Below are 21,305 nucleotides of genomic sequence, written 5' to 3' on the forward strand. Positions count from 1 at the left end.
CAGGGCCCCAACCCAAGGTAAACCTCTGGGCTTTGTAACTTACCCAGACTGTGGTATTGTGGTACTAACAACAGAAAACAGAGTAAGACAGACTTGAAGACAGGGTTCTGGTATCTGTGCTCCTCCGTGTACCTGTTAGCACTCTCAGGTTAAGTTAATTCAGTAATCCTAAGACAGAGAATAGACCTGAGTTACATGCGCAGCTTGTTAGATGGCTGCTGTCAGGATTGGAAATTCTCAGTTTATACGAATTGCAAATCCAAACTAGGTGAACATGAATGAAGTTCTTCCCTGTGTGTGGAGAAGGGATGTGTGTCGAGAACTGCTTATGAAAATTCCAGCTGCCTTAGTCACTGTCGTGTTCTCTCTCTCTCTCTCTCTCTCTCTCTCTCTCTCTCTCATTTCTTTCTTTTTCTCCCCTGTGGTACCAGGGATTTGAACTCAGGTCCTTGCAGTTGCAAGGAGGCTTCGGAACCACTGAGCTAAATCCCCAGCCCCATGTTCTTTCATTTGTTGAATAAATGATCCTGAGCCAATTACAGGAGGTTTAAAATATAGAAGAAAATATTTTTAAAGCCCCCCAAAGCCAAGAAAGTCTTTCCTCAGGGGAGCATAGAGTTAGTTAGCAAATAGATACAATATAACGTGGTAAATGTGTAACTGAGAGTAGAGCACCCGAGGGGTTGGGAAGATTCACTCATTTGGGTCTGGAAGGCAGAGAACAAATTTCATTACAATCCGGACCCATGGATAGAAGGGGTGGGACAGTTGAGAAGTTTTCATGATTCTGATTGGTGGGCTAGAGCGGTGGGACGGTTAAGAAGTTTACATAATGATTCTGATTGGTGGGCAGGTGGGAAGCTTGCAAGCTTGTTCTGACTGGTGGGTGGAAGGTGTAGGGCAGATGCAAGTTTGCAGGGCAATCCTGATGGTGGAAAGGGAGAGCTTATTCCACAGAAGACAGAATGTGTAGAGATAGAACAAATGGAGGGAGAGTTGGAAAACGGGAATAAACAGGGAGCTGCCAAATCATGGGCTTTTCCTATGGTAGGAATTTGCAATTTGTTTTGTAGCTCTCGGGGAGCCACAGGAGGATTTACAGCTGGGAGTGACAGGGTCAGAATCACGTATTAGATGAGGAAATCTCCTTGGGATGTCACGGAGAGAGAAGGCAATGGGAGATTGCGATAATCCAGGGGAGAGATTAGGAGGGGTTAAACTGGCCAGCGGCAGTGTGCCAGGAAGGACACAGTCGGGGCTGTGTTTATGGGGTGGAACTGACCGCAGTACCTGTGAGGTCACGGACGGCCTGTCGCCAAACAAAAGGAAGTTGATCCTTCAAGAAGAGTTTTGGGAAATCGTCAAGCTAAAAAGACCAGAAGACCTTTCCAACACATCGCTCCCCTGTGGGTGGCAGGGACAGGCAGAGAAGCCAGGAAACACAGCACAGCCACTCAGCTGCTCCTGCCTTGGAGTTCACTTTGTGGTTTAGGCCTAAAATCATATGGAATTAGTATATATAAATTCAAGACTGATCTAAGACTCAAGGGATGCCTCTTTACATCTGCAAAAGCTTCTCTAAAAAAGAACTAGGTCGAAAAATATGTTAGATTTATTTTAATTTGGATTCATTCACAAATTCACATGCAGTGAAATGCATAGATTCCACATGTATAGTTGGTTGAGTCTGACTTAATACGCACAGTATTCCCTCTTTGAATGTATTGCAAATACCCTCTCCCAGTCTCATTTTTCTTTTTTTCCTTGGCATCTCTCTGTGAACTGTTTCAACTGGTGATAAAATCGAATTTAACAATTTTTTATGGTTAGTGGTTTAAGAAAAAAAAACTTTTACCTTTTCATCAGAGCAGCTTCGGTTTCCAGAGAGAAGAGTTCTCTCTTACTCTAGAAGAGGCACGCTCTCCCCGACTGCCCACACCCCCCAGAGTGGTACATTTGTCACAACTGAGATCCCGCGTTGGTGCGTCATTATCACCCAGACTGGATGGTTTACAGTGGGTCACAGTCTTGGCCATTCCATGGGTTTGCATAAGTGTGCAATGCCCTGTGTCCGCTATTGTGGTGTCATACGGAATATCTCCACTGCCCTAAATTTCCTGTGCTCTCCCTATTAACCCCTCCTTCTATCTCCAGTGACCATTGATCTTTTCACTATTTCCACAGTTTTACCTCTTCCAGAATGCCATGTAATTGGAGCCCTACTGTACACAGTCTTTGCAGACTGGCTTCTTTGACTTAGTAACATGTTTCTGATGCTTCACTATGTTTTTTTATGGCTGGATAGCACATTTTGTTTTAGTCTTGAATAATGTCCATTGTCTAGGTGGACCACAGTTTGTTTACTCGTTCACCTGCTCAAAGACATCTGTTTGGAAGGTTGGGGTTGAGAAGGTTCTCCTTATGTAGCCCAGGCTGGCCTCAAACTCACAACAGTCCTCCTGCCTCAGCCTCCCAAGTGCTGGGGTTACAGGCATGTGCCACCATGCTAGGCCTCGAAGACATCCTGATTGCTTCCAAGTGTTTGAAATTATGCATAAAGCTGCTATAACTATCCATGTACAGGTTTCCACTTGGATATGTTTTCATTCCTTTGATTAAATACCCAGATCTTAAAATCACTGCCATACCCAAGATCATCTAGGCTTTCCCCTAATGGTGTTTTTTAGGACTTTGATAGTTTTGTGCTTACACTGAGGTCTGTGATCTGTTCTCAATGTAATTTTTGTAAAGGGTGTAAGAAATTTGTCTAGGTTAATCTATATGTTTTTTAAACACATGGATGTCCAGTTGTTTCCACACCACTTATTGAAAGGACCATCTTTTCTTTGTTGTATTGCATCTGCTCCTTTGTCAGAGATCGGTTTTGTACGTGGGTCTCTTTCTGTTTTCTGTTGTGCTCCAGTAATTGATCAGTCTCTTCTTCCCCAACCCCACGCTGTCTGGACTACTGCAGCTTTCTAGCCAACTGCGAGGTGGGGAGCTTGAGTCCTCTGACTCTGTTCCTCTCCATGATGCCATCTGCCACAGAGACAGTTTTAGCTTTTTTTTCCCTTCCTTCCTTCTACTGATTTCAATTTCCTACCTCTCACTAACTTCTTAAGGTAATTTAGATATGTAATCTTAAACCTTTCGCTTTACCTGGGCCTGGAATGAAGATTAACATAGGATGCGCAATTTATTATATACACAAGATCAGAAGCCAGTTGAAGAGGCTCCCACTGGCCAAAGATGTTACAGCATGAGTGTTGCCCAAGGATGGCAACTGCTGTGTGTGAAGCTCATGCCATCTGCTGAAATCCATGTGTTCATGACAGAGCCCTAGTGTAGCTCCACTAAGGTGGTGGAAGCTGTAAGATCACGGGGTGCTACCCTCAAAAGGGGTGAACGAAGGTCTCTTGGAATTGGGTTGGTGCCTGCATGAACAGGTCATTATAAAGGAGCCCTGCACCTCTCCTGGATGCTTCTCTGCGTGTCCCACTGGCTGCTCTTGCAAGAGCCCCGACCATTGTGATACCATCTGCCATGAGGTCCTCATCAGGGCTGAGCAGATGCTACGCCGTGGTCTTGAACCCTCAGAACAGTGAGCCAAATAAACATATTTGCTTTTTAAAGCATCCAGCCTTGGGTATTTTGTTATAGTGACAGAAAATGGACTAGCACAAATCATTTCTTGGTTACTAAGCTTGCTACAGACAGGCTGGTCACCAAAGCTACCTTTAGGTGCTGCAAACAGGCCAGCCATAAGCAGCAACCCAAACCCTCCTACGTGAGTAAGCCCAGAACGTGCTGACTTCTCAGGCAGGAAGAGGATCTCAGGAAAGGGTGCTGTAGCCTATGAAGGACGCAGTTCATCCAACTGGACCCTCCTTTTGGCTCGATGGGGTCTGATCATGACTCCCCTCTCTCTAAAGCCCACATAAGAAGATGATGCCAGAATTATGATTTATTTCTAAACATTTTATACTCTAAATAAAAATTTTAAAAAAACATTGACATTGTGTGTACTGGAAGACCTTCTGCTTTGCCCCCACTGATCCTCATATCCCACATAATTTGTGGGAAAAGTAAATTACTCGATTCCTCTCATAAAGAGCAAAAGAGGAAGAGAAATAAAACTCTTTAGCATTCTTTGGAGGAGCAACATGGAATTAAAAATGGAAAATGAGGCCACAGTGATGCATTCTATCTACCTCCAGCAAACACTGTGCAGGGGACACCTCAACCGCAGGGCCTGCCATGCCAGAAATGAGTCCCGGCTCTCTTTCAGATGTGACATATTTTCCACAGAGCTGGATTCTGATCTGTGCTCAGACTGCCCATGGCCGCTCCATTGCTGGAAACCTAATGCGCCAGTTCTTTACTAAGTGGCTTTGGCAAGGGCTTTGCTAGCATTTAATCACAGTAAGGAGGCTCCAGAGGCTTTATTAGTTGTGTAAAGAATTATAGAGATATTGGCCTGAGTTAGATGAAGTCCAGAGCAGCTGCACTGTTCTTCAAGCACAGGATTTCTCGGAGGTCCATTATGCTAACTGAAAAGTACCCTGGGATTTTAACCCTAAGTCCTATAAACCATGAACACAGGTATCCCTTAATGTATAGAATCAAAATATTCCTGAGAACAGTTGTGTAAACCCTACTTCCTCATTCCATGTATTGAGTTCAAAAGGGCCTAATCTCTGCTGAGGGCTAAAGGTTAATGTGTATTCTCTTATCCTTTGCTCTTTCCACATCTCCAAGTTTCTTTGACAATGACTTGAATTTTTTGTTTTGTTTTGTTATTTTTGTTGTTGTTTGTTTTACCAGGATCAAACTCGGGACCTTGCGCTTGTGAGGCAGGCAGTGGCACCACTGAACTAAATCCAGCACCCAACAACTAGAATTTTAAGATATAAAATACTAGACTAGCTATCCATGTAAAGATTTTTTTAAATTAAAATATTTTGGTGAAGGGAATAGTCACTGAGCCTTGGCTTGAACCAAAATGTATTATCTGAACCAGGCATGGTGTCATGCACCTGTAATCCCAGCTCAGGAGGCCGAGGCAGGAGGATTGCCAAGAGTTTGAGACCAGCCTGGGCTACATAGTGAGTTCAATCATCACCCAACAACTAGAATTTTAAGATATAAAATACTAGACTAGCTATCCATGTAAAGATTTTTTTAAATTAAAATATTTTGGTGAAGGGAATAGTCACTGAGCCTTGGCTTGAACCAAAATGTATTATCTGAACCAGGCATGGTCACATGCACCTGTAATCCCAGCTCAGGAGGCCGAGGCAGGAGGATTGCCAAGAGTTTGAGACCAGCCTGGGCTACATAGTGAGTTCAAGGCCAGCCTGAACTATATAGTGAGGTTCTGTCTTAAAACAAAAAAAAAAAAAAAAAAAAAGGCAACTTCATTACGATGTATGGCCAGGAGGGGGTGATGGTACTTTGGCCACTAATTGACATTAATGGATTAGATTAGTTTCTTCCAAAATCATGCATAAAAATAATTCACTGTTGAAATAGGTACAAGAAATACATATTCTACTATTCAGTAAATATCGTCATTTTCAACTTAACCTACCTCTCCATTTATTCCAGTGCTTCCTTAGCTTACATGAACATGAGTCAGAAGCAAATTTTGTTGAGTACTCTTCCCTGCACAACAGTTTTCTATAGCACAAGAGAAGTCACTAAGAGGTTAACAGTGTAAAACAGCAAATACTTAGAATTCCACTTCCTAAATGTTAGCACAGTATGTAGCAAAGCAAGCACAACTGCTGAAAATTATCTTTAAAACCCCAGAATTTAAAGTTTCTGGAAACTGTCCTAAGGGTATGTAGCAAATGAAGAAATGTTTATTCAAGAAAATCTAGTAAAACTTGGTTAGAACATTAAGACTCTGTGACATTTGAGCCATGACTTCCTCCCTCTCAGGTAGCAGGGACAAAATCCACTGCAGGCAGGTAAAGCCAAGAGTTCAGGGCTTTGGTACCTTCCTAGGCGGGTGTGCAGCCATCAGAAGTTTTCATTGTCCCCCGCTGCATGTTGTAGGACCCAAGTTCCAGGTAGGTATAGGCAAGAAGGGACTCGCCCCCAGCCCTTTCACCAACAGGGTCTCACTAGGTTGCTCCAGTGGTTGCAAACTCCTAGGCTCAAGCAATCCTCCTACTTCAGCCTCCTGAGTACCTGGGACGGCAGCTGTGTACCACTGTGTCCCACTTTAGACAAGATTTTTAAACAAATCAAAATTGCTATTTCAAATCAAATATTTGGCTTTGTGGCTTAGATCATTTTATATTGTATTCTGTATTATCTCCCAATGCAATCTTATGTTTCCTTGGCTTTAGTGGTACCAGATTTCCACAGAAAGTATTAAGAGCTTTCACTCTGTTCTGGCTTCCAGTTTTAGAAGACTCAGTCCCTGGCCAGCCATCTCTGAGGCAGAAACATCATGTCAGAAGGGCGTGGCAGAGCAAAGCTGCTTAGTTCATGGCAGCTGAGGAGAGCAGGGGAACAGCACCAGAGAGGAAGGGGCCAAGGACCAGACACAGTGCCCAAGGTCACACCTCCATGACCCATCCAGACATGCCCAGAAGTGAACTCTGCTAATCCCCTAGGGGGCTCCCTAGCTAATTAAGTTGACAACACAGCATTATGAGTCTCAGGATCTGAAAATGCGCTCTCCTAAGAAATTGCCATGGGGTGCTAATGCTGTTAGTCCAGAGACCACAATTTGAGAACTACTTTCCTAGGATGACAGGAAGTTTTCATTCTTGCTACAAATTGTGGTAAGTGCCCTGAAGAAAAATTCTAGGGTAACATGAAAACCACTTCAAAAGTTTCCTGTCCTAATCTGGGGAAATCTCAGAAACCTTCAGGAAGGAAGGAACATTTGAGCTGAAATGTGTGTACTAATAGTGATCGCCATAACAGGGTAGTAGACGGAAGCCCTACTGGACCAAAAGAAGAGTGTGTCAAAGACAGAGGCTAAATGGAGCCTGACCTTGATTTCTCTGGGGAAACAAAGGCCACTGGGTACGAGTGCAGAGAGGGAGAAGAGGGGAGGCACCTGACAAGATCAGAGAGAGAGAAGCAGGGCCCAGAACTCACAGATTCTGGATTTCATCCTAAGATAGGTGGACATTTGCTAAAAGGTTTTTCAGCAAGGGAATGAAATGACCTGATTTGTATTTCATAAATTTCTCTCTGGCTGCTGATTGAAGGCAGGCGAGAGTAGATACAGTGGGAACTGGAAGGTACAGAATTTTCTAGCAGAAATGGTGGCCAGGGCTGCTGAGAAGGTCTAACTAAATGAGAGGTATGCGGAGGCAGAGCAGTGGTGTGAGGCCCACGGAGCAGGAGACCCCAGATGGAGACCACACTGCCACAGCAGTGATAGGAAAGGGAGACCCCAGATTCAGAGTCGGGAGCTTATGCCTTCATTTTTAAAATTCATCTGCAGCCAAATTTAAGGATTTTTTTTTTGAGGATACATTTCTATGAATTTTGATGAATGCATAGATTCACAAAACCATCACCATTACTATCAGGAAACATAAAAAATTCATCTCCCCCAAATTGTCTCTTGCTGCTCACTGAAATAAAATGTCTTTACTCCTCAAGCCCGGCAAACATAGATACAGTCTTGGCTTAGTCTACACTTTCATGTTTTCAAGAATTCCTTTTACATGGAATCTTACAGCATCGACACTTCAGGTCCTGGCTCCTTTCACTTGGCCAAATGTGTTTGGTGTTTTGTATCAGTAGTTCTTTAATTTCCGATCCTCAGAAGTACTACGTAGTGTGAATGTAGCACAGCTCACTTATCCACTCCACTCAAGGATGTGTGGGCTGCTTCCGGTCAGGAGCATTTATGAGTAATGCTGTCATAAAGCTTCACAAACAGGCTTTTGATATCAGCATGGGTTCTCTCTCTCTCTCTAAGGTAAAGGCTTAGCATCAGGGTGCTGGTTTGTATAGGTTGACATTTAACCATTAAAACACAGATCAACCCTTTCCCAAAATGTCATTTTGTATCCCCCGCCCCAAGGGCCAAGAGTCTCAGCTGGTCTGTATCTTCACCATTACGTGGCGATGTCAGATTTTTTTGTCGTTGTTTTTTCTTTGTAATTTTGGTCATTCTAATAACCGTGTCCTGTGGTTTTAACGCCGCTTTGTATCTTTTCAGGCACTTTTTGACATATGTATATCTTCTTCTCTGAAATGCCTGTTCAAATCCTTTGCCGGCTTTTTATTAGAGTCGTCTGTTTCACTGTTGGTGGGCTAGCCATGTTGCAACGGATGGGCGTTTGTGCTGTCTAGGTGATGACTGGACCCTTGGACATGCAAGCTGGCTGCAGAGTCTGGTCTGGAGATGTTCATTTGGGGATCAGTGCATGTGGATGTGTGATACAGTCCAAAGAGTGCGCAGTGAGCTGAATCTTGAGGTGCCCCAGTGCATAATGGCTGGAGAGGTGGAGATGCAGAGCACACCAAGGCTGAGCAACTGTAGGATTCAGGGGAAAACTGGAAGAAAGTGGTGCGAACACAGCTCCGGCGACAAACAGAAGTGGAAGGAAGAGTTGAACCCTGGTGGCGGATCAGATACACGAAATTCCAAAGGCCCATTTATTCTCCAACGCAGAACGGTGATGAGCTTCGCATTACGTTTGTGGCCCTGAAAGGGCAGATGGACGGGGACATATTGAGGGAAACGGAAGTGAAGAAACAGAGTCAGCAGATCATCTTGTTTGATATCCGGCTTTTAAGAAGAGATTATAATTGGAAGTACAATCGAGGACATTGTGTTCTTAAGCCTTGCCAAAGCTTTAGGACTTCTACAAGCAAACAACAAATACAGTGAATACTTAAACTTTAAAGAAACATTACTAGCAAAGACACATTGCCAGTAGCGATGGGATAAATGTGTTCAAAGCAAGAGAGGATGTTTTGAGTATTTTGAGGGGATTAATGGCAATGTGTCATTTTTACTGTAATACATTTAAAAAATTTAGACAATCGTCTTTTCTAACATCTCTCAGCAGTCAACTATTTGTAGCAGTTTCTGTCAAATTAAATATCATGTGGAGTGTCCTTGTCCACCTTATTCACTGAATCTGGCACTGAGAGACTTCTGGGTCTTCCCCAAAGTCAGAATGACCATGAAAGATTAACACTTTAAATCGATTCAGGACCTCAAGGTGGCACAACTAAAGCCATTCATGGAAGAGGGCTTTGGGATCTGCTTCAGAACATGTCAAGAACAGTGGGATTTGTGTGCTCAAACCGGATGGGAATACTGAGGGACATTCATGGCAGTGTGCCTTTTACCGTAACGCAATTTCTAAAAATGGAAGCATTCAACATATTTTTCAGTCACATCTCATAAATGGAAGATTGAATTTTTTCATTCACTCATCGCGAAGCAAGGCCTGCAGTGCACCCAATGTTGGGCTAGTAGGTATGGGAACAGAGGAGATGGGCACAGCCCCGATGACCAGCAGTGCCTGAGCGTGCAGGGTCTGCAGATGCTCTCAGACGGAAGAGACATCTCCATGCGACATGAAGGTGCAAGAAAGGTCTGCTCGGACCTTTTGGTACTGTAGGGATTCTAAGTTTTCTTTTTGGATATGCAGGTGACAGAATACTGAAGCCGGAAGGGAACCAAGAGAAGATCTAGTAGAGTCCTTCACCTCACAAATGGAGGAACCCGAGTCCCGGAGAGCTAGCTTGTCCCAGGGCCCACATCTGCTAAAGGGTAGGTTCAGGGATAAAACTCTTATCTTCTGCTCCCCAGCTCAGAATTTTCCACTACTGCAAGCCAAATTATGCACACAACTGTCACTTCCTGCATTTCTAACTTGCTATAAGCTTAACCATTTCTTTAAATGGTAATGTTAATGAATTCCATGAGTCAATGCTTGTTCTCTATATTCTGCCAATTAATTGTGGTTTGGGGCTAATCCTTTCCAAGTCCCTGGATTACAAAGTGTGGTGTCAGCTATTTTGTTAAGGTAATCTATTCCAAAGCTTGGAGCAGTTACACCTACTATAGTTGAGGGTTAGCTGAATTTGTCTCTAAATGTCCTGAATTAAAAATCAATAGTTGCATTTGTTTCTCCCATACCATAGCTACTGGGAGCCGTGGTGGCCTTGGGAGGAAGTTGCCACAGGACCAGGGAAGTAGATACCCTAGGGATTGGTGAGGGTCACATGGCGTGTGACAGGCTGGAGCAGTCTGTTTTGAGGGTTGGCTTTTTGTTGCTGCTGCTTTACATCCAGAGATAATAGTAAGAAGGATTTACTGTTATTCCTAACCTGGGCACCCATTCACCTCTCCCCAAGCAATCTATATCTGGCTCCATCCATCTGGAAAATATCGATTTTGTTTGGAAACCAGGAGCATCTTTTACCACATCTAAAAGCAATTATTTCCCCAGCCAGCGGTGTGTCAAAGACAAGGAAAGATATTACTCATACAAAGCAGCCCATTATCATGTCCATCGAGTTAAACTTCCAGGGACTCTGCCATCCGACTTCATCTCCCAAGGAGGCGAAGTTGAGGTCTGTCCTGCCCTGTTTAGCACTGTAGCCCTGGGCAAGTGATGCTACCATTAAATATTAGAGCTGGAAAGTATAGGGGAAGAATAATTCCTGGGACCCCCGTTAGAAAAGAGATCGACAAGAGAACAAATGGAAGTGTTTCACCATGCATGATCCAGGGAAAGAATGAGCCTCAGAGAGGTAGCTTAGAATATTGCTTAGTAACATCTTCAACAAAAAACACAGCCACAGAGAAGCAACCGTACTGTATACCTAAAATCTACCAGTAAAATATATTTTAAGAAACAAAACACACAGAGAGAAAACAATCAGACTTTGAGTCTCTAGAGCAGCAGGGGAACATGTGTGAAACCAATGGGAGCCACAGACGAGGTAGTAAGGTTCGCTCCAGAGCAATCCTTGGTGTGGTCTCCAGGCTGATAAGGGCCTCATGCCATCTCTGGTGACCAGCTTGGTCCTTCCTGGTAGAGAGGGGAGGGACACCTTTGCGAGTTATGTCCTACTTTTAGACATGGGAGAAGGCGGGCGGCTTTTCTTATGTTTGTTTCTTCTCTATTGCCAGCCAAGGTAGCATATCCTGCCCTTTGAAAGCCTTTCCAAGCACAAAGAGTTCGATATTACAGACAAGAAAATGGGTTTAGGAAAGGGAACAACTTCCATCGCATACACATGTGCGGGTTCTTACCTCCTCTCTGTTCAGCTTCCTCACCTTGAACTAAGAAGGTTGAGCAAGATGATGACAAATATTCTTTCCACCTCCAAAGTCCCTTCAACCTTTGACACAGCACGTGGTAGGGGACGCAGCCTCGCGGCGCCTTCTGAGAGCTTTCTAGGAACGCACAAGCCTGGGTCCCGCCCCAGATCTACTGAATGAGAATGTGTCCAGGTGATTGTGTTCCTTGTAGTTTAGCTTTAGAACCTGCGGTTTCCCCCTAAAACGTTCAGATCGCTTTCTCTCATTCGCCTGCAGATGTCGCCAGAGAGCCGGCACCGGTGTTGGTGACCAGCTGGGAGGTGTGGTACAGATGGCTTATTTTCTGCACCCTTTACTTGCTCCCGGTCCTTAGAGTTTTCCTTGTCTCTTTGGCCTGATACCCCGTGAAACTACAGGGAAATGGGTTACGAAGCGTGTCTACACTACAGTTATTTATAGGAAAGAGCTGCCTCAAGGGTCCACGGGCAGACACATCACACGGAATGATTTATAAACCAAAAAATCTTGTGTCTGAAAATTTAGGTGAATCTAAGGTCAAGGTTGCACTCTGACGATGTAATCCCATCAAGTAGAATTTATTTTGGTCCTAGGACTTATTTATTTAGTAACACATTTATATTGTATTTTATCATCTAGCAATTTCCTACAATCTTGAATTATGATGACCACCTCTTCATTAAGCCGAAAAACTTGTGTCATTATACAAGTGATTTTTTTTTTGTATAAGGCTTTGGAGTTGGAAAATAAATTTCAATTGAACTTTTTCTTTTTTAGTCCTCATAGCACAAAGTCTATAGGACACGCCCATTTACAATGATGATCCTGAAGGCAGAGTCTCATAACTAAGACTTCAATCCTTCTAATCCCCTGTTCCTGTTAAATACAATGTTTTAGGAGCCATCGATTTGGAATATATTCCTGCACCAAGTCCAACACACCAAACCCACGTGGAATTTAATCACAGTAGCTGAGTGTTAGTTAATTGCGGTTTCTGTAATCAATTAGCTAATTGAGCCATAACCAATTACGTTGTCTCTATACCTCACTTCTGTTTTCCATAAATGATGTCAGGTCACATTTTTGCTTGGGATTCCCAGAATCTGATCTGGTTCTGGGAGCTGCCTGGTTCTAAAATTCTTTTTTTTGTTTGTTTTGCTGTGCTCAAATAAACTCTACTAAATTTAATTGGCCAAATACATTTTCCTTTTCACATTCTGTACTCTTTTACCAAATGGCCTCCACTAACTATAATAAAGTTTCTGCTTGACAAAGGACGCCAAGGTGTAGTGACCGACCCCTGAGAGGTTTTATATGGGGATTTTAAAAAACCTACTAATAGTTTTCCCGCAGTGGTATTCACCACTGATAACTCACGAGATATCAAAATTCCCAAAGAAGAACCCATTCTGTCTGGAAAGTTGCATCTGGGCAAAATGGACTTTAAAAGTAATATGGCATCATCAGATGAGAACATTTCCCCAGAAAGCGAAGTCAGCCTTCACCCACACCCCAATACCATGTAAGTTCTCCTTCCAGAGAGTTAGTGCAGGAAGGCCAGGATTGTCCTTGTCTTCCGTTTGCACATATTAAACACCGAGTGTCTCTGTTCTTTTAGGCTGCCGGAACAAACTACTCTACCTGGTAGCCCATAAACAACAGAAATTTATCACTCACAGTTCTGGATGCTGGGAAGTCCAGATCCATTTCCTGGATCGTAGATGACCAGTGCTATGGTTTAGATCCAGGATGTCTCCCCAAAACATCATGCCTTCAGAAGTTTGGATCATGAGTGTGCCGTATTCATCAGTGGTACATCCACTGGTGAATCCATAGCTAAAAGTGCTGTGAGGGGGTGGGGCCTGCAGGAAGAGCTGTATGGCTGGGGTGGGTGTCTCCCTCCCTGGCCCTTTCCTTCTCTCTCTGCTTCCTGACTTTCGTGACGTAAGGAGATTCTTTTTCTCCCAGGTTCTCCCACTATTTCCTTCCTACCTTGGAGCCAGCTGACTATGGACTGAATCGTTTACAAACTGTAAGTCAAAACAAGCCTCCTTTAAGTTGTGAGTGTTGGGCATTCTTCCCAGCAACAGGAAAGGAGTAAGACAACCAGCTTCTCACCAAAGATGTAGCAGAAGGGAGGCAGGAGCCCTCTATGGGCCTCTTTTATGAAAACATTAATGCTATTCATGAAGGCTTCACCACCCTGATCTGACTGTCCCCACTAAGTCTCCACTTCCTAATATCGTCACCTCGGGAGCTAGGGTTTCACCATGTGACTTCGGACGGGGACACAGACGTTCAGACCATAGCGTCTAATAACACTTAACAGGCCCCCAGTCAGGTGCTGATAAGACAGTGGAGAATAGGGCGCAGTTCCTGGCCTCAAGGAGTTGATTGACAGTCTACCGGGGGCACCGGATGCTGCACAAATGGAGTGACGGTGTGTGGGGAGGGTGACATGAGGCTGAGGATGAGGGGCTCTGTAGTGTGGGGTCATGGAAGGCTCCACTCAGGAGCAATGGTGTTGAAGCTAAGCAATAGCAAGGGGCAGGCGTGGGGCAGTGCTGGAGAGCTGGTCCAGGCCCGATGGCCAAGGGCTTCACCTGCCCGATCACAGCACTTTCTGCTCCAAAATTGTTGGCCCTGGGTTCATGTTTGAATATTCCAATGGGTATACTCTGCCACTAACCATGTGTTTCAGGAGATTAATTTTTCATTGTTTTTAAGCTTCCAAGTTAAATGCCTACCTAAAAGTAAGGAGAAATGTGCGCAGATATCTGAGTGATTCGCTCATGCATTGAGCTGTTGTATTTATTCCAATAATTTGCCAATTGATTATGCTGGGTTTCCTATGCATTGCATCATATCACTTGCAAGTATTTAGTTTCTTTCTTCCTTTCTTTCATTTTTTTTAGACAAGTTCTTGCTATGCAGTCAGGCTGACTTTAAACTCACTGTATAACCCAGGCTGGTCTGGAGTTCCTAGTGATCCTCCTGCCTCAGCCTCCTGAGTGGTAGGATTACATGTGTGTGCCACCATGCCAGGCTTAGTTTTGTTTCTTCCTTTCCAATTCTTACAGTTTTTGTTTCTTTTTCTTTTCTAACTATGAACTCAAGATCTCTGGCATATTGCTGAAAGGTAGCAGAGACAGCTGGCATTTTTTATCTGATTATAATATTTGTAATATTTACATTTAAGCCTGTTTATTACATGTTGATTAGTAGATATCCTTATAAAAGTTCCCATTTTGCCTTAGTTCATAAAGAGTTTTTATTATTAATGAATATTAAATTTTTGTATCTATTTAGGTAACTGCATACTTTTTCTTCTTTCATCTGTTAATGAGATGAATTACATTAACAGATTTTCTTTTTCTTTTTCTTTTTTTTTTTTTGGTACTGGGGATTGAACTCGGGTCCTTGCGCTTGCAAGGCAGGCCACCAAAATGCTGAGCTAAATCCCTGGTCCCATTAACAGATTTTCTAATGTTAAACCGAGTTTGCATTCTGAGGATGAATCTAATTTGGAATAATGTGGAATGCTTTTCATAGACTTCTATGTGCTATTATGTTTTGTCCCAGGGATTCTCAAATATATTTTTTTTTTTTTTGAGACAGGGACTAACTGTGTAGTTGAGGCTGACCTGGAGTCCCCTATGTAGCCCAGGCTGGTCGTGAACTCACAACGATCCCCCTGCCTCAGGTTCCCAAGTGCTGGGATTATAGGCGTGCACCACCTCAGCCGGACAGTTTTGCATCCATATTGATGGATAAGATTGGCTTGTAATCTTTCCTTTTCCATATGTTTTTGTCTCATTGTGTTATGAAAGAGATTCAAATTTCATAAAATGAATTGGGTGGAGTGTTTTCCCTTTCCTATCCTCTGGAACTTCTTGTAAAAGCTTCAGATGTTCTGTTCTTTGAATGTTTGCTAGGGTTTACCTCTTAAATCATATGAGCTGGGTTTTCTTTGTGGGAATATTTGCAACTACAGCTTTTGTTTCTTTTAACATTGTTGACATATTTAAGGTTTTTTCCCTCGACTCTGTTTTGTTGTCTTTAAAAAATTGTAATTTTATCCAAATTTCCCCAAAACATAAATTGGCATGAAGCTGTTTGTAATGTTCTCTTACTGTCTTTTTATTTCTGTATATATTTTTGTGCTCATTTACATTCTGTTTTTCTTCTTGATTAGTTTTGCTTCAGATCTGTTATCATCTATAAGTTTTTAAATAAATCGTACTGAAGAATCAAACCCAGGGCCTGTGCATATGAGGCAGCACTCTGCCACTGAACTACACACTCTGCCTCTGTTTACCTTTCTAAAGTTCCAGATTTCAGCTTTGTTCACCCACGATACTGTTTGTACTGTTCACCTGTTGGTGGACACTTAGGTTGCTCTGATTCTTGCCCATTGCAGACAAAGCTCCTCTGAATGTGTGTATTTAACTCTCTGGGTGAACATGTGTTTTCACTTCTCTTGGGTAAATAGAGTGCTTAGCATTGAAATGTTGGTGTCATCATAATTCTAAGTGAAATAAATCAGACACGGAAGTTAAAATATCATATGGTTTCTCTTATAGGAGAGGCCCAAAGTATAAATAATTTAAAGAGCAAAATAAAAGATAGATGATCAGAAGCAAGGAGGTAGACGTTCTGCAGATGGGAAGGGATCCTGGAGAGAGAGAGAGAGAGAGAGAGAGAGAGAGAGAGAGAGAGAGAGAGAGAGAGAGGAGGGAGGCCACAGAAGGGGAAGTAAAAAGGATTAAATTTCGATATTTATGTGTACCAACTACCCACATGAATGCATTCGTTATGTACTGCAAACGTGCACTAATAAAGCAAATAAAAAAAAGAAATTGTGGGGTCCCCTGGTCGGTATATATTTGAGAAAACCACCGAATCGCTTTCTGAAGTGTTTGCACCGTTTTCCTCTCCCACAGGCAGTGTGTGGAAGTTTCAGTGCTCCTCACCCTGTCGTCATTACTGCTTTTACTTCATTACCAGTTTTGCTTTGATCAATCCATTATCTTTTTAAAGGAGATTTAAGAGCCAACAAAATATCAGTCATATTTACCCATGTAATGACCACCCCAGACCTGCTGGTCTTTGGGTATCCTCATTCCCCATCTCGTGTCGTTATGTGCTGCACGAAGGACTTCCTGTAACATTCTTGGAGTGCAAGTCTGCTGGGGAGGAATTCTCTCAGCCTTCATAAGTCTGAAAAAAAGATCCGGCTTCTCCTTGGTGTTTGAAAGAGGTGTTGACTAGATTAAGAATTCTAGGTTGTCGGTGTCTTTTTTCCTTTTAGCACTTTAAAGATGTTATGCTGTGCTCTGTCTTGTGGGTTTAATTTTTTTTCCCAAAGAAATGTCTGGTATTATTGTTATCTTTGTTCTTTTCTATGTAATGTTTCCCCTGACCTGTCTGTGTGTGTGCGTGTGTCCATTTGTGTGTGTGTGTGTGCATTTGTGTGTGTGTGTGAGTGAGGGTTTGCGCATCCTACCTCTGGCTAACTTTTAAAGCTTTTCTCCTCATCAGTGGTTTTGAATGGCATAGTTTACCCCGTGACTGTCGCCCCTCACTGGACCAGGAGGTTGCAGTTTACCCACAATCCCTTAGTGAGCCAGCTGAGTGGCTCTTTTTTGCCCTGAAGTGAGACTCGACTTCATCTTTGGGGACCTGCTTCTCCAGCGCCTAGCCCAGGGCCTAGCATAAGGCAGGGGCTCAGTAAACATCAAAGTGGGCTCCTTCCTGTCATACAAATGAGAAACTTGAAAGCAGGTCTTGTTTAGCTTCTTGCTGTAAATTAGCCTTGACTGAGAGACACAGTAGCCACTGCTCTGCAGTCAGGAGGAAGATGAAAAGGAGGGATGGAAGAACCCCAGGAGGCTCTGCCCACTTGCTTCGCAGATCACCTTGGCCTGTTTTCACTCTTGGTGCGGAGCAGTTCAGCTCTTCATTCCTCCAGCCTCACCCCCGAGAGGAAGGGCGCAGGTGGCAATGAGGCCAACCAGAGAAGTGTGCAGGTGCTGGTGAGGCCTTGCCTGCCCAGTGTCCAGCCCGACCACTGCTGTCTGGTACAAGGCCCTGATGGTCCGAGGACCAGCAATAGGATGTAGTGGGGACTTGGCTGGGCAGGAAGCAAAGAAGCATTGTGAAGAAGAGGGGGCCTTGGTGCCCATCGGGTGGAACTCTGTGTACAACAACGTAAGATGGGAAAGCTAGCCCACAGCACTGTGACGCAAGTCTAGTGTCTCGCAAGTTACGAGTGCTTTCCTTCCTTTTTGATGGGGTCCTGCTATGGAGCTCAGGCTGGCCTTCAACTCCCAATCTTCCTGCCTCAGCCTCCCGGGTCGTGGGATTATCGGTGCACTCACCCACGCCTCACTCTAAGTTTCAATTCCAAGACTTGTGTTGGATTTTAAATAAGGGGAGAGCCAATCTTTTCCGTGGATGTTTATTCAAAACCTTGACTTCTTGCTTAAGTGTTTAAATCTGTGAGTTGGTCTGGAAGACATAATGGCTTTATTTTATTTATTTATTTATTGGTACCAAGGATCGAACTCAGGAGGCAGGCACGGTACCACTGAGCTAAATCTCCTGCCCTACATAGTAGCTTTAGATTGCTACTTTTGAAGGAGGAAGTGCATATCAGGCAGGAGACAGAACCCCATCAGTCATTTGAGAAAAAGTGCAATAGAAACCATTGTAAGCTAGGTAAACGCAAGGGCTAAAAGAACTCTCAGATGTGATGGTGTGAAGCAATTGTGGTCCCTTCTAGGGATCAAGACACCTCTGGGAGAAACAGAGAGAGAGGAGCCACGGCCGGGCATGGGTGTGACAGGCCTGTAATTGCAGCACTCGGAGGGGCTGAGGCAGGAGGATCAAAAGTCTGAGCCAGGCCCAGGCAGTTTAGTGACTTAGAAGACCCTAGATACAAATGAAGGGCTAGGGATGTAGGCCGGGGTGAAGAGTGCCTGGGCTCAACCCGCAGTACTGCAGAAAGAAGGGAGAAAGGAGGGAGGCAAGGTAGAAAAGAAAGGAAGGGAGGAAAACAGAGAAAGGAACAGAGGAGGAGTTGCGGCTGGGGACTCAGAAGGTGGCGCTGTCCAGTGGTGCAGTCTCGGACGGACCCTGAGAAGGCTGGCATCTTGCTGAGACAGGGTCACAGAGGAAAAGCCTCCTTCCTGTGGACTACAGCAGAGAGGATCGCGCCTCACAGTCTCCCTCGCTCTGGAGCTGCCTAAGTGGGGAGCCCTCACTTCAGAGTGGGAGGGCAGCACCACAAAGCTGAGTGTCGGGCTGGGGCTGGGCTGAGAGGCTTCACTTCAGTATGGACTCGTGCTCAGTGCGGCCTCTGCAAAGTGGCTTTGGTGCCACGCTGGCCTGATGTCCCCCAAACCCTCCCAACCTGACTTTGGACTCTAAAAGAAGCAAACAATCACCTCGGAAGCTTCTAACAAAGCCCTCAAGAAGGGCTAGAGTTTGGGCATTGACACACACAGGTAGGGACTGGGTTGGGTATTTCACCAAATCTTATTACTTGCAGTCATCTTTGTAGGAAAATGAGTGAATGTCATTATGCTGAACTGTTTTCATAAAAATGCCTGGCTTTCCATTTATTAAAATCAGTAGTAAACAAATGGTTCTAGAATTTTCCATTGGCAGCCAAGGCCGTGTCACTCCACAAAGGTCCCACTTGGGCAGTGCCACTTGTGGCCCTATGGGACAGGAGGGGACAGTACGATGCAGCAACTGAGCACATGAAACGGTCACCAAAGTGATGCACTCACACCATCTTTTCCCTAGGCAGAGGAATCTTGTCATCAGAAGACACACAGCCTGGAATTTTAGGCAATAAGTTGACAGCAGGAGAGTGTTCCCAGCATTTATAGTAACTGCCTTTCTCTGGATTTGGTCACAAAACAGAATCTGAGTTTTCTGTGCTCCAGTTTAAAGCTATGAATCCTCAAAGGAGGCCCCAGATTTGTAACAAACCCAATCCTTACCCTGTCCTTCCCACTGTCCATCACCTCTATCCCTGATGCTCACCCTCATATCTGGTCTGAACCAGCTCCCTCTGGAGGCTCACAAATACCACCTGGGTAAAGGCAGATACCCCCTGCCTCCCACGTCTTCTGGCCCCAAACTATGCTGCCCAAGAAGGACTCAAAAGAGTGACCTTTAAGATATATTCTTTACCTCACTTGTTTTCAGTGTTTGCATAACCACCTCTCAGAAACACATGGAAGGAATGTAGTATTTGTCTGATTATAACTAGATAAGCCAGAAAGTAAGTTCAGTGTAAATGGTGACTGTCACTCTTGATTTGGGGACTGTTGCTCCATTTTCCCTGGTTAGCATGTGTTATGGTGAGATAAGAATTAATACATCCATCCAGTGATTTTAGCAAGGGGAGAAACAGAAGTAGAAATGATTTGGTTTGAAATCCTTTGTTAAGAGAGAAGATTTTAGGAATGATTTCAGGAAGACCAAAGATACTAAGCAAGGTGAGAAGAGAAAGAAAGAAACTTGGTCTTCTGGATAGTGGGAGAACTCTTTTGAGGTTGTGGCAGTGAACAGATGGTAGAGACTCCCTTGAACTTACCTTTCCCTGGCTCCCTTAAAAGCTTTGAAAAGCCCAGATGCTCCAAGATTGGTCAGGGTGCAGGAGTCTCCGGCTTCTTTTGCAAGTGTATTGGGGGTTTATGGGAAGGCTGTGTTCTCTCTGGCTGGGTTTCTGGGTTCACAGGTGGTCTATTGGACTCATTTCAATGTAGAGCTATTAACAATGTAAGCAAATTAACAGGACGGAGGCTCAAATGGTTTCTATTCAACATAGGTGATCTATGATCCTTGCTGCTAGAGCAAGGTAGGAGCTGAGCTTTCAGAGTTCAGTACTGCTGTTGTTTATGTCACATAAATAACAGTAGTCATTAGGATTTCTTGGATATTCAGGTCCTCACTTCTCCATTTCCTTTGTGGTCCTCTCAATGCCCGAGTCTTCTCTCATGCAGAACTAGGATGATTAGAACAGAGCCAGCAGTTGTAAGGATTTGAGGTATTCATTGGTGTGAAGCCCTGAGCACTTGGTAAATGCTTAAAGAATGCTGACTGTCACTGAGCTCTGTTTACCAACTACCATTTTGTAGAAAATATTTTACTTTATTCTATTTTATGTTCAGTGCTGCGGCTGGAACCCAGGCCCTTGTGCATGCTAAACAAGCACTGGACCACTGAGCCACATCCTCAGTCCTTCTACTACCATTTTGATGAATGGAACTATCTTCTTACTGTTTAACCATCTCCATCTCCCAATGTTATTATTTGTAAAACCACAGTTGCTCGTGCTATTGTTAACTCACTAGAAATGAAGACGGTGTTTAATTTTTTTATCACAATGAGCTATATGTGTTTTGCTTGGCTTAGTAAACAATCACTACTCCCTTCACTAGTATACTTCTTATTTTTGGATGATGTTCTTGGGTCTCTGATGTTATATGGAAAGCCTGTGAAAGGGTAAGAGCTACAGTGTCACCTCTCTGAGGGCAGGGACCAAGCAGCAGCTCCACCTTGTATCTCCTGTTCCTAGTGGAGAGGGCCTTGCTTGTGCTAGACACTCAGTGAGTATTGGTTAAGACACTCCCAAAGGAGCTTGGTCCACGCCATTCCCGAGATAGAGTGTGGGTTTCCAAGGGGAGAGCAGGTTGGCTGTGTCCATGAAAATGATTCTGGATCTGTCAACTATAGAACATCCCTTGGACCTAGTCGCTGCAGCCAGGGTGGGTGAAAAACAGCATCCTGCCTCATCGTTGTGGAGGAAAGAGCCAGGCGGGAAGGAAGAAAGCAACCATCGTGTGGATATGGCAGCAGGTGTGCAGCAAGTGAGCCAGGCAAGGGGCAGGGAAAGCTCTACCAGCTCTTTGGGGCCACACCAGAAGCCGTTACCGAATAGTCTAAGGCCTTTGTGGACCTCTGTCTATTTTAAGGCCAACTGTATTTTTTTTTTCTGAAATTA

This window comes from Fukomys damarensis, unplaced genomic scaffold, assembly GCF_012274545.1.
Source record: "Fukomys damarensis isolate Sample0158 unplaced genomic scaffold, DMR_v1.0_HiC HiC_scaffold_18, whole genome shotgun sequence".
In the NCBI taxonomy this organism is placed as follows: domain Eukaryota; kingdom Metazoa; phylum Chordata; class Mammalia; order Rodentia; family Bathyergidae; genus Fukomys; species Fukomys damarensis.